Here is a 12,509-nt window from a genome sequence, read left to right on the forward strand (position 1 = left end):
TACTTCAAATATATTGCTTTAAAATTCAAATGAAGATTTAACAAATACTTGAAACTCGAGAATTTAAACATTCCCTCGCGTCAAAAATTCAAATTATTCTCGTGCTCTCAATAGTGGAATCAATCATTTGCAAGTGCAAAGTCTAACGGTGTGAAATCAACTATCAACGCGTGGATTCTCGACGAAGAATCTCGACGCTCTTTCGAAGCGTGATCGCTCTGGAAACGAAGAACACGCGCGCGTGTTTCGACACAATCTCGAACAGAAAGAGCGACGATCGCGTCGGGAAAGCGAGCGGCGGCGGCAACGGACAGGAGAGGATCGCGTGGATCGTTGTTTTTCGCGCCGCTCGATAAACTATACGCGCGCTATCGTCGCGGCAGTGAAACGCTGACGACAGTGATGTAACGGTGGAAAATAAAGCGGTGACTCGCGTGGATATTGGTACCGTGTGCTGGCGCACGCGTAAACACATGGAGGCGGACTTTCCTCGAATTTTCGGTGGCAGTTTTTCAAACACGTCGATCCGGTGATCAACTCTTTCTCTATCGGCCGATCATATCCGATCCGCGGTCCTCGTTGTGTTTCAATCGTCTTGCTCTGCAAACTTACGTTACCCTGTACCGCGAGTAAATCTTTGTTTCAACTTGGCTTCATGTACATGTCAATATTGGTGCGTACCGTTTGAACAGCTGACGTTTCAGTTTCTTGAAGTGCAAGTACTCGAATTTTTCAATACATTTCGATCGATTGCACTGAACGCTGGAGACCGAGACAATTCGGGATTTTGTACTATTCAGTTTTTGAAGTATTGAATTTAGTCATTAATACAAAGTAGAATTGAATATTCTACATTCTCATAATCTGTTTTTTTTTCTTTTTGTAATAATTTTAGTTGGTTCGATTTTGTCATCGAGAATCTACGTGATTGTAAATTTCACCTTCGATTTCGTACGAAATAGCTTTGTCGTGAAACATCGATGATTCGATGAAAGTATCAACGATTCAAAATAGATTTCACGGTTCGAAACCAATATTAACGTGTCGTGGCAAGTTGAATTCAAGTTAAAGTTGAAATCACACTATGTGCAGATTGGCGAGCTTCGAATTCGCAAAATTATTGAAACGTAGCTTCACGTTCACGTTTGAACCTTGAACTTGAATTTTAAATGACGCGGTCGACTTCCTTCGACTTGACCCAATACGTCAACATCCGCTATACACTCGCGTACGACGACAAATTACTGTTGGTGAAACTGTTCTCGAATCTCGGAGAAGCAGAGTGCAACGATCCGCTCAGACGATATTTAAAAAAAAAACAAAAAACAAAAAACACATTCTCGCGGAGTACGTCAGACTCTATTTTCGACTTGGCCAACCTCTTGATACTCATTAGCGTTTCCAAGTTCCCCGCATCGAGAGGTCAAAACTGGAAATCTTATCGCTCGACTCTGCAACCTCTTCGTTCCACAGTTCGCGTCAAAAAGCACGCGGAATTTTTCGCGGGTCAAACCAAAATCGCCATTTTCCTCGGTTTGAAAAAATTCGCGGAGCAGTAACTTTCGAAAAGAGAGAGAGAGAGAGAGAGAGAGAGAGAGAGAGAGAGAGAGAGGACGAACGAAGTCGATTTTCGTTGAAAAATATGCGACAGTTTCTCGTTTGACTCACCGAGCCGCTTCCAGCCGAGATGTTGCGCCGACGGAACTTTATATTTCCACGAGCCGTGCACAGCTGACACGATAATCCATATTACCGGAGCATTACTGTCACTTCATCCGTTCCTCTCGATTGCTACGGCTTCTTCAGTTTCTTGCGGTCGTTTCACCGGTAGTCTTCCAGCTCCCTTCGTCTCTGCGAGATTGGAAAATCGTTGGATGTTGCGAATTCGAAGAGAAGGACGCGAGAAAACGGGAGAGATAGAGAGAGATAAAATTGATAAAATTGGTGAAAGTTACCTCGTTAATATAACTGTGTATTAATTCAGAGGGAGAGAATAGGAAGATAAAGGTTGAAAAAGGTCGGCGAATATCTAGAAAATTCCTAGAAGGAAATCCTTTAATATTGTAATTCTCTGAAGAGAATGACAGGAAAAGGAGAGAAATTTCAAGAGACTTGGTAGAAAGGGACACACTGAATCGTTCGAAACCGACAGACATGATATTAGAAACTCGAAGAAAGAGACAAATTGACAAAAAACTGATGAAAATTGACAGACGAAGATCTAGAAAATTGTCGAGAAAAGAATTCTTCTTCGAGATGACGTCGTGTAAATTCCAATAATTTTAATTAATAACGAAAGACTGTATTTGAACATCATCGTCGAAGATGAGGACGACGGGACGAGAACGAATCTCAACACAAGCGGAAAGATCAGACGGTCTTCCCTCTTTCAAGAGTTTTCACCGAATTAATCGATCAAATTTGCTAGAATGTGTTAACAGAGAAACGATTGGACTTTCGATGGGCCAGCTGGCTTAAATACCAACGCGATAATAAACGACAACTTTCTCGAAGCAGGTTCTCGGTGCAACGATGACGAACAGAGGAGCCGATTGTGCGAGAAAAATTCAGAAAGGCGTCCGGCGCGTCGTGGTGTCAACCGGTGCGTGGCTTGGTTCTTTCGCTGTTTGAGAGGTCCCGGGAACCATGGGAAATGGATCGTCCTGCTGTCCGCATCGCAAAAAGGTGAGTGAATTCTCCGTTCGAATATTTTTGTCATTTCTCGTGTCTGTTTTATGTTAAATTGTTCGTTTATCTAATTTATCTTGATTCTTTTTTTTTTTTTTACAATTAAACTCTCGTTCAAAAATCGCAGGGCAAACATTTATCTAAAAACTATAAAAATAAAATAGTATTTTATGCAACTTATTTGATTTGGACGAGTTTATGAATGAATCGATATTTGTTGTATATTTTGGAGTATACGAAATATATACGTTTGTTCTTTACATATTGTATAGAAATATTAGGAAACGTTGATAGAGCGAGTGAGTTGACTATGTAAATTAGAATAATTGTATAAAAGGAGAGTGAATTTAAATTTTCGAATATTTAGTGACACGAGTTGATAAGAAAGCAGAAGATATTGCAAGCTGCTTGGTGCGTGACCATTCTGCAAGATGGCAGCACGCTTCGATTGAGATACTATTTTGAATGATAAAAAAAAAAAAATCTTTAACTTTAGTTTAACTTGTAATTAGAGAAACAGGAAACGTGAAGGTGTAATAGAGAAAGGTGTTAGCAATATTTTTTTAAATCAGAAATTAAGTTCCAAAATCTTACGTAGTACTCGCAGAAATTCATCGTTTCTTTTCATTTAACAAATCAAATCACAAATAAATTGGACAGAAATTTCATGATCTCTGATCGTTAGATTCTCATCATGCAAACTCGTAAATTGTGAAACACTTGAAAAGAGTTACACAAAAAGAGGATTTCTTGAAAAATATTGACAAACACTGCCCTGAATTAATTACCCACTATAAATATTTTATAGTCTTTCAAAGAAACTCCTACCTTGTCCAGAATACCGTCAATTTTCGTTGCTTTTCAACTAATTATACGTAGAATAGCAATACTAAATTATCCATCATCCCAATATCTCACTATCAAATATTTTACACTGACCCAACTCCCAGAATACGATTAATACGATCGATATGTAAAAATTTTCACCCCTTTCATATTTGTTTTTTCTTCTTTCCTTTCAAATAACATCAAACATACGAGGAAATTTCTCGCAAAGCCTGTTACCGATCGGTTGCATAAGTAACTGAGCGGCATCGTTAGATCCTAACGAGTCGCATTGCGGGGAAGAAAAAAAAGCATCGCGACTATATCCACGGGGAAAAAAGGGTGGACGGGGATGCAGACGGGTGAAAGGGGGCTGCCTGTCGGCTGATAGATATCGGACAGATTCGCAATTGTGCAATTGTGCCACACGGAACGGGCACGCGGCCTTCGGAGTCGAGAATAACTCGGCACCGAGTTATTTTCTGAAACCAATCTCGCCGCTGATACGCGTCTTCAATAAAAAAAAAAAAAAGACAGAAGAGAAAAAAAAAAGAACTGATTACGATCGGCCCGCAAAGCAGTCTGCTCGACTCTGTTCTTTTTCGTTCGACAAGTTTCGTCGTGGGTCGTCTGATTGTGAGATTCAAGCCTCGAGAGCGATAGAAGAAGGTCTTTTCGAGTTTTCTTTCTTTTTTTTGTTTTTTTTTTTTTTTTTTGATTTGGGAAAAAAGAAGTGGAGAAAGAAGTTGGATAAAGTGGAGAGAAGAGAGAACTGGGAGAGAGAGCTTCTTTTTGTGCAGCAATTTAGTAGCAAAACTTTGTGAAAACATTTCTGAACTTTCCTCTAAGGAAGGAAGGAATATTGGAATATTGGAGAATCCAAAGTTTAACCTCGCGCTTCTTAAAATTAGATTAAATTTCCTTTAAAGAAAAACGACTCCATTCTAGTTAACTTTGTCTTTTAATTTAAATACTTTCACAAAATCATCAGAATTCTGTAAATATGGAAAGTGAAGGGGAAATAAAAAATAAAGGAAATCGGAAAGAAGGAGAGACGAAATTAAAAAGAAGAGACTCTTCTGAATTAATTCTTAATCGTATAATGTAACACAGACATTAATGACAGTAATTCAGTAAATAATTGTATGTTACGTGTTTGATTTTTATCGAGATACGTTTAAATTATTGGAAATTATTGGAAGTTAAAGATTATAAAAGATTGGATTACAGTGTAACTAAAATAATAAACACAACGATTCAAATTTGCAACGTTTGCCAGACTGTATTTTGAGCTTTCTGACACGAAGAACGAAGTATATTATAAATAAATAAAAAAAGATAATCGCAACGATAGCGTCGTCGGCCTTTTTTCTACAATGTTTATGATAATTGCTCAGGTAATTCGATTTCGTGTAAGTTGAATGCAAATTATACATTCGAACCCATGCCCATAAATTTTTACGAGCAGATTACCCGTCGTTCATTCGCAATCGGTAATTTAATGTTACTTTCACGATTTTAGCTATTTGCGATCGGTCAAATCAAGAATTGAAATCTTGAAAATTGATACCTATAACTATAGACGAAGAATATCAATTGCTATTAAATACTACCCAATGCTAATGCATTTATTAATAATTTTCCCAAGTACGAATTATGAAAAATCTATTAACAATAATCTCAGAGTAATTCGAGTTAAACGATTAAAAAACACAATTTCGTGATACAAGTCGATCAAAAAGAATTGCAAATGCATTTATAATCTTTAACAAGCATTAACCAAGCTGCTTTTCTACTCCTCTAGAGCACGCCGTAAATTTCCGTTCAGATATCTGCAAGAACTTTCCGTCCTCCGTGGTTGATGTCTTTACGACTTCCAAAGAATCGTAAATCGCTCGAGCTTGCGTCCTTGCCCTGGCAGTTTTCCGAACGAGATATATTCTTCCTCTTTTTACTCGTCTCTAATTTCTTCACGCATTTTCAACAAAAAATTACGGGAAAGAAAAGTAGCACGAGAACGTCCTTAAAATGCCTACAGATCAATCGGCACAGTGACAATTTATATTATTTTGTTAGTATATTTAATAAGAAAAATTCGGAAATTTGAGACTGAAATTCAGACGACACCAACAAACTCTATTAACTGCTTATTTTTATATTTTTAATGCGAGAATTTAATCAACCAAAATCTTTTGTAACACGATAGTAAATGCAACTTAATTCTAAATAACTGATTAAAAGAAGCCAACTGCCCAGAATTAAGTTCCCTCTATCATGGTTTAATCTGACAATTTTAAAGAAACTTTGGTTAAGAAATGACTCGGAAAATTAACTTACAAAATTCTGCAAAACGAGCTGCGACGGATCAGCAGCTGGAAAGCCCCCAAACCCCGCCAAAAACGTACGAAGAAACGAAGCAATGAAAACCGTCCGACGCGGTTTGCAAATTGCGTTGATTATTTCGATGCGTTTGTTAGCCGCGTGTTGTAACGTGAGAGTAGGATGAAAGAGGCCGACGCGAGGCGAAAAAAAACGATGGCGATCGCGGTGCGCGCGATCCGCGTAACCCAATTAAGGATGACAAGGGTAATTACGAGGTATCAGGTGTTGTAGGAAAGCTGCGGCTACTTTGTCACCGTGTTATCTCGCCGGGGAACTTTCTCGCGAGTCTTTTGTTGGGCTTCGCGGGTCGCTGAACTAACCTGAGGAACATAAGCATATTGTCTCCGAGAATTTCTTACGATTTACTACCGGCTTGATTGAAGTCCTCATTTTTGTGAGAAACATTTTTCAAGATAACTTGGAGATAACGAGGCGATGAAATTTGATGAAACGAGGATGATTTACGCGAGGGCAAAGCTTGAGGAGAGCGAAGTTTTTTGAAAAATACCGTCTACGTGTCAAGGCTGCGAGACGCGTTTAATGATGCAAAAAAAGAGAGAAAAATGTTAATGTTTCGCTTGCATTCCGTTAACGTCGGTTATGGCAACCTTCTCGCGGCACCTTACTAAGATTTTCTTCGAAGTCGTTAATTAATACACCGAGTATCAAGTAGTAATTTATCAACGTAAAATTATCATGGTATCATAAATACTTTCGATTTCTTGAAATATCGTAAAATTGTACAATCTAGGTGAAGACATTGCAAGATGAAGGAAATGTTGGATACTGTTCGCACTCACGATGAGATTAGTGAGTTCATACTCGCCAGAAAGAAACTACAAATAAAATAACTATTATAGATCATCTGTAAAGTTGTTCCCAATTTTCATTCGTCTCTTTTCATTCATTCCCCATTATTCTACATTTTTATTTTACGTTTCTCAATAAATTTGCTGTATTTCAGTTCTTTGTTATTAATATTATATGCAACGTAATTCAATTTAATTATTACAATTGACTAATGTAAGTTTTCAATGTCTTAATGAGTTCAACAAAGACTTTGATTCGATAGTTAGATCTCTAATGTTATAATTAATATTCATCTTGACGTAATATCCATGATATTTCTATTAATATATCACCTTGGCAGGAAACAACTGCAACTCGTTGCGATATTGACTTGAAAGACCAGTGAACACGCTGATCGATTATTAATTATTAGCGAATATTGTTGTCCAGACGTTTATCCTTCCTAGCCGTGATTTTGTAACGCAAGACATTGAATAAATATCGTATTTATACGATCAGTTTTCCCCTCGAGCGATACAGTCGCGCAAACACTGGAATATCATAAACTCCCACGCGGTATTAAAATCGGCGTTATCGATGAAAACGAAACGATCGCCTCGAGTCTCGTGACACTTTAATAAATAGGTAATAGGTGGGAAGCAAAGTTCGAATGAAAAATCGACGAATACGATTTTTACTCACGACACGTCAAAATCGAAAAATTCATTTCGTTCACCTTTGCCTTTTGACACGGAGCATTCGTGTCTCTGTAACTTAACGTTCTTCGTCATTAAAATCGTCGTTGAATAAAAATCGTAATCGACTATTGTGCTTCTTGTATTTATCACACTAAAAGTTCACGAATCGTAACACCTGGAATTTTTCAATTTCTTTTACTTCATGACTTGTTGAATTAAGATTTAACTACAGTTAATCAAAATAATCTCTACGCGATTCAAGTTTTCTTATTCCTAAATAGTTCCGCGGTTTCGGGAATTTAATTGCAGAAAAAATACTCGGAACGAAATTGTGCAGTTTTTTTCTTTTCAAATAATTTACGCGGTAAAAAACTATCATTAAAATGGAATAAAGAATATCCTTAATATTCTTAAAACGCAACTTATATGTCCAATAATATTCGTGCCAAATTTAAATTCACGTAAAAAATTATACGGACATTCATAATGAGATTTCGATATTTTTATCATAAATCTTCTTAACGATATGTAGAGACTACGAAAAGTATTTCCGAATTTTATCATTGTATAAAGATACAAAATTTTACTAAAAAAACCTTCATGCCTACACTGTATGTGTTACATAAGACATTTTGAAATTTTATTACTCTAATAAAACACGATAATAATATTTAATATCAATCTGGAAGTGTGTATAAAAATGCAAATATAGATTTAATCAAAAATTAATGTACAGCTTATTAAAATAATGGATAATTAACTGTTTCAATACTTTTATCACCTTTGTGAAGATATCAAAATAACATGTAACTAAGTGTATATTAATTACATTTTATTATATTATATATTATTTACTAATACTAGCTAGTATACTACTTATACTCTAATTGAGTCTCATATATGATAAGAGCGTTAATAAAATTTCAAAACGTTTCATATAAATTATATTAAATTATTATAACGTTTCATATAAATTATATTAAATTATTCCAATATATTCATATATACATACATATTATATACAATATGAATATTTATCGTAGCCAATATACAAAATTTATGGCGACTTTTGTCTCGCTTGAAACTGCCGATAAAGCAAAATTTAATCGCCCATTTTCGAAGTAAACATCAACTTAAGAGAAAAATGGCACTCTGTCGTCTGTCAAGTGTTATTACGATAACCAAGTGAATTGACAGACCAGGTGGAATTTTTAGAAGTCAACAGGATGCTTTTGGTAAGAGGTAAAAGAGAAGAAAGGAGGCGGCAGGTGCGAAGGACGGGTTAATCGAGTTAATCATGATAATTAAGTGGCTTCGCTCGAGGCGATAGGTCTCTGAAACCTTCCTCGTTGAGGAATGATCGGCAAAGGTTACTGCACAACCGCGATCGAGAATCTCTCTGGCTACTTTTTTTTCCTTTTTTCTTTTTTTTTTTTTTTTTACTTAAGATTTCGAGTTGATTAGTCGAGTCAATTAATGATTGGCCCATTTCAATAAATGGGGCGATTTGAACCGAGAGACCCTCCATCATAGAGGGTAATTAACATATAACGAGATTGGAGAGAAATGAAACGGCCTACCGATTTGTCCAATACGTTGTCAGAACCGACATAACGATTAATTGAACGTGTCATTAGAGAATAATAGCTTTCCATTAGCGCGTTTATTACATTTATTATATGGTAACTGGCACTTCGTCTTTTGCATTATATTTTATGATTTTTATTCCTTCAACAAGCAAGTGACCAAGTATGTGGTGGTAATTATACGTTATTAAGATTTAAAAACAGCTCTGTTTCGATTAGACTGCTATTAGAATAACTGTAGGCTTTCGAGATTAATCGTGTGTCTTTATAGTAATGGCGTGTAATTTCTGAGTTGTGAAACCGTATTTTATCGTACAGTGGTAAGTCTTTATTTTCCACTCTTTTCCATTTTAAGAAAAAAAAAAAAAAAAAGGTCCATATATATATATAGATTACGGGTCTTCCTATTATAGAAAGTCAGAGCGTAAACAATTTTAATCACTGGACTGCGGAATTTTATGGCGAATCGCGACAATTTTGCCGCCCATTTAATCTCTTAGCTGCAAATGACGAGTATACTCGCCATGAAGAAATATTCTTCTACTTAAATTAAATTTTTTATGGAGAACGAAGTATATTTATAAATTTTAGACATTTTAGAATATTTTGAGACTAGACCTGACTAAGTTATTGCTACTAATACTTGCTATTAATATTAATTATTTCTATTATTAATTAATATTAATTAAGTTGAACAAGAAAATTATGAATTTTTCAAACAAAATTAGCATTATTTCCTTATAATTTAGTTCAATTTTACAGCACACATTCTACGTTTGACGAGTATAATCGTCATCGCGGCACACTTTTAAAAGCGGCACCACAGCTAAGAGATTAAGGAGAAACGTAAAAGTCATCGGTTTCCTGAGACGTGCTGCTCAATCTATATCTAATCCGCTACGATTTCCAACGAGATAATGACAGATTTACAACGCGAGTTCGGCTAGGCAACACGTGTACATACACACAATTACAGACACGAAGAGAAAGGGTTGCGTCGCAAGGTAGCTCGCGGAGTGTCACTGTCGAGATCCCGCGACTTGATCGCGACCCGAACGCCTGGACCGTGATTAACGAGACTACGGGTCGCTTGCTTCGCGATAACTTTGTCGATTGTGATCTCACGAGTCAATACAGTGTGTTCTACGAGGACCACGGCCTCCCAAACAGGAATCAGCTAAAAGCTAATTGCCCTCGACCAGACTCGTTGTCGCGAACCATTTATCTTGTATCTTCGCGAAAGCATTCGGTCTGCACGCGACTGTCTTACGAACTCAAAGCAAATCAATTGCTCGTCAATTTTTATTTTACTTTCTTTTTTTAGATTTCACGTGACATTTGAGAAATTGCAAAATGTGCGTTTAATAAAAAATTAGTAAACACATTAGCGTATGAAGATTTTTATCGGCTTGAATCGCATTAAAAAAACATGTATAGTAAGTATAAAATTTCGCAAAATACAATTAACGCGACAAAATGGTCAAAGAATATAACTTTATAAAATTTTGTGATTTGTAAAACAATTTTCTATATTTTTGTAATAATATTCTCTAATAAAGTCTAAATTTGCACAAAGATCGACAGACTAATTACTAATGCAAAAATTTGCGAACGTCAATGACGTTATTAACAGACAGCGAATTTTTATGCAATTTCATATTTTAGCGAAGGCAATTAAAGAAATAGAGTCTAAAGAGCGGAAGCTTTTTTCCACTAGTAAACAACTTCCGACATTTCTTACAGTGTGCATTCTCTGTATCTTGAAATTTCTCACAAGTGCATGACACTTAGAATCTAGAATGTGCTGCTTTTAACGTAGATTATCAGGGACTAATCAAAGGTTAATTGTTAATGCGTCCGTCATAACGCCATATCCATTTACATTTATATTGCACGTATGCTACTTTATCGCTTCTGCATTGACTATCGCTATCGATATCTCATCGCCCGTTTAATCACGGACGGTTGGATAATTCACTACGACGATCGTTTCTCCCCAGTTTCTGTGCGACGATCTGAGAAAATCATTGACAGGCGAGGCAAATTTATGCGGCTGACTCGAAGGTACTCGCCGATCGACATTTTCTCGGCACGCAGGCAACGTCGAGGCGGTTTGGGTCAAGGCGTTCATCAAACCGCGCATTGTTCTTCACCGTAGCGAAAGTGCGCATACGATTATCGTCCATTTATCCCCGACGCTCGTTTAGAATGATGCATATGCGCCTGCACGCTCGCCAGATACGAACCTGACGATCGTTCCGTCGCGGATGGAATCGCTGGAATCTGCGAGAAATTCTACGACCCGATACGCTCAGCGGCGACCTAACAGCGTAACGCGATAAAACTTTTGATCCCGCGTGTTCGGAACGAATCATTTTTCAGATCAACGACCATTTCTTTGCCCCCGGTGGAATGCCCGACCAATCCCGACGAGGATATTCCGCCGTACCGAGGAATTTCACCGAAGCATCCCGGAGTCGAATGACTTCCTTACTACTAAAACCACGTTTGACCTCGGTATTTGAGGCTTAGGGAGCAGTGAGGCAAGGATCACTGTAGAAACCAAGTTCCTAACCGATATATATGGTCGTTTGCATTCCCCCCCGAAGTAGTCTCATCCGTAATAACTGCGTTTACGACGACGCTAATCATTCTCTATTTCCATGAAATAATCCCGAGGAATCTTATACTTTCTCGCAACGTGCTCGTGCATGTTGGAATTCGAGAAGATTCGAGGAGGATCGGTGAGAATCGGCGCGAAAGGGCGATCGATCTCTCGGTCAGAAACGACGTTAAGCGTTGCTCGATGTACGTCAAGCAATCAGACGTCGATGCTTGGGCTGAATTCTGTTATTTCGCTAGCATTCGAGGCACGCAGATCCGAGACTGCTTGGTGATCAATCAAGCTCAGGATTACGTATCTAAACGACAATCGCGATTGTAACGGAGACATATTGCATAATGCTCAGCTGCGTGATTCATCTTGTTTATATTAAATGCATCTATCGGCAGAGAGTGAATTTCATTTTTTGATCTGATACGGATGAGGTTTCAGTTTCACTTGTGACAACGTGAACTGAGAAATTTTGACGTTTGTTAAAAAATAGTGGTCCCACGTGATGCAAAAACTTTATGTTTCTACGAAAGTGTAAAGTCACATGTATTGGAAGCTGAAAAAAATGGAAACCGAGACGTTTCAAAAGCAATTCATCGTCTTATCCTCTCGATTTGATATAATGTTTGATTCATGTGTATCTTCTGTATTTATATGAGTCACTCAGACATCATGCTCTTTGAAATATCACTTGGAATTTATAATTATTTATACGTCCTTTAGTAAGTTTATTTATCCTTTAGTAAATATGTTTTCTAGAATAATAATATACCTGGATATCATGAAGTTAATAATTTTGTAAAAAGTGAAGCTAAAGATCAATTGGACTTATCTATTGATTTAATGAACTAGTGATAACCATAGTTAACTGCCATCTTTAGCTTCCAACAGTTCATACGTGTGAGGGTGAAGCAAGGAAAGCGTAGT

General features: G+C 37.1%; 1 protein-coding gene across 1 annotated transcript in view; it reads left to right on the forward strand.

The window, feature by feature from the left end:
• Positions 1-1,980: 1,980 nt before the first annotated feature.
• The window catches only part of LOC122535805 (NAD(+) hydrolase sarm1), a 153,075-nt gene continuing 142,546 nt past the window's right edge, over positions 1,981-12,509 (forward strand). The window contains exon 1 of the transcript XR_006308268.1: positions 1,981-2,685. The gene's annotated coding sequence lies outside the window, so the exon portion shown is untranslated. The remainder of the gene's footprint in view (positions 2,686-12,509) is intronic.

Source organism: Frieseomelitta varia, unplaced genomic scaffold, assembly GCF_011392965.1.
Source record: "Frieseomelitta varia isolate USP_RPSP 00005682 unplaced genomic scaffold, Fvar_1.2 scaffold_773, whole genome shotgun sequence".
In the NCBI taxonomy this organism is placed as follows: domain Eukaryota; kingdom Metazoa; phylum Arthropoda; class Insecta; order Hymenoptera; family Apidae; genus Frieseomelitta; species Frieseomelitta varia.